Consider the following 2500-nt stretch of genomic DNA (forward strand, 5'->3'; position numbering starts at 1 on the left):
TTCAAGTTCAATATAATTTGGTACATATATTCATGATACCAGGATGCATATGTCTTGTAAAGCTTACTGATGTAACACTTAGTTTTAATGAGTTAATTGCATAATTAACGATTTTCAGTAATTAGGCTATATCATAAGAATGCTCCCTTTAAATTCAATATAATTTGGTACATACATTCATGATACCAGGATGTATATGTCTTGTAAAGCTTACTGATGTAACACTTTGTTTTAATGAGTTAATTGCATAATTAACGATTTTCAGTAATTAGGCTATATCATAAGAATGCTCCCTTTAAATTAATATAATTTGGTACATACATTCATGATACCAGGATGCATATGTCTTGTAAAGCGCTTAGCTTACTGATGTAACACTTAGTTTTAATGAGTTAATTGCATAATTAACGATTTTCAGTAATTAGGCTATATCATAAGAATGCTCCCTTTAAATTCAATATAATTTGGTACATACATTCATGATACCAGGATGCATATGTCTTGTAAAGCTTACTGATGTAACACTTAGTTTTAATGAGTTAATTGCATAATTAACGATTTTCAGTAATTAGGCTATATCATAAGAATGCTCCCTTTAAATTCAATATAAATTTGGTACATACATTCATGATACCAGGATGCATATGTCTTGTAAAGCTTACTGATGTAACACTTAGTTTTAATGAGTTAATTGCATAATTAACGATTTTCAGTAATTAGGCTATATCATAAGAATGCTCCCTTTAAATTCAATATAAATTTGGTACATACATTCATGATACCAGGATGCATATGTCTTGTAAAGCTTACTGATGTAACACTTAGTTTTAATGAGTTAATTGCATAATTAACGATTTTCAGTAATTAGGCTATATCATAAGAATGCTCCCTTTAAATTCAATATAATTTGGTCATACATTCATGATACCAGGATGCATATGTCTTGTAAAGCTTATTGATGTAACACTTAGTTTTAATGAGTTAATTGCATAATTAACGATTTTCAGTAATTAGGCTATATCATAAGAATGCTCCCTTTAAATTCAATATAATTTGGGCATACATTGATGTAACAAAATTCATGCACCATATAAAGTTTGATAATGTAGCTTTTAGTTTGTATGACTAATTTGCATAATTAATGATTTCAGTAAATGGGCTACATCTTAAGAATGCACGTACATCAACCCTAACAAACTGCACAGCTTCTAAAAAGCTTTGTGATGTAGACTTTAGTTTTAATGGTTCATTTGCAAAATTAATGATTTTCAATAATTAGGCTATATCTTCAAAATGCACTCTTCAAATTCAATATAATTTGGTACATACTTCAAACATAACTAATCGCACGTGTTCTGAAAAGCTTGGGATGTAGCGTTTAGTTTTAATGACTAATTTGCAAAATTAATGTGTTTCAGTAGTTGGTATATCTTACAAATGCACTCTTCAAATTCAATAAAATTTGGGACATACTTCAAACATAACTAATCGCATACATTCTGTTGCATTCTAACAATTATTGTTTCGAAGAACGAAAATAAAAAGACGTTGTCCTTACAGAAGGCATTCACATTAAATCTGGTATATTGACGATCTGTGAAGGCAAGTACTCTCTTTCCCCTGTGCATTAATATTTATGTTACTGAGTTCTTCGTCGTCGTAAGCTGAGTTGTTCGTCATCGTATGTTGAGTTCTTTGTCATTGTTCTCTTCAGTGTATGAAGATTGACACATGACGTTCATGCTATGGAATCATTTTTTTTAAAAACATATTGTCTTCGCATCTCCCCTCCCTCCGACAAAGATACGACCTTCTCAATAACATGAACTACTATCGCTGGAGATTATAGGAAAAATAAATCTTGTTTTTTTCGAAATACCAACTGAATATTAGTACTGTATGGATTGCATGGCATGTGATGTATCAATCTTATTTTATCTGTGCATGATGACGACAAATGCTGATTGCACAGCGACGAAAAAAATATGTATTGCTCCCTCTATCGATACGAATTGTCGGTGATAACAAAAGGAGAGCTTATACTTGCAGCTAGAAGCCGTACTAGTAGTTATTTTTTCAACTACTTTTACTATATTTATCAACTGTTAAATGTTTAATTCCATAATTTCCTTCCATATATATTCATAATCCTCTTAAGTTTGCTATAACGCATCTTAAAAAAATGATCGGCCAAAGTTTTTCTATTCTCATTACAAATAATCATATACCAAATTCAGAGAAAATCGAAATAATTTATTTTGTAGATCATTTTACAACATGTTCTGTGGTTTGGGGACTTGTCATACAGCTACAATATGTGTTACATACAACCGATGTTAAATTTACATTGCACAAGGGAGGGCGCACTTCTCAACTCAGTCGTTGTTCTGAAAACCACTAGTGAAAGAAGGTAATGAAGTATTTTTTAGCTTGTGAGATTACACGCAATTTGTTATGGATTTCCAGTGCTTGTCGTGTGTTTATATCAAGTGTGAAGTTA

This window comes from Glandiceps talaboti, chromosome 22 (genome assembly GCF_964340395.1).
Source record: "Glandiceps talaboti chromosome 22, keGlaTala1.1, whole genome shotgun sequence".
Lineage (NCBI taxonomy): Eukaryota > Metazoa > Hemichordata > Enteropneusta > Spengelidae > Glandiceps > Glandiceps talaboti.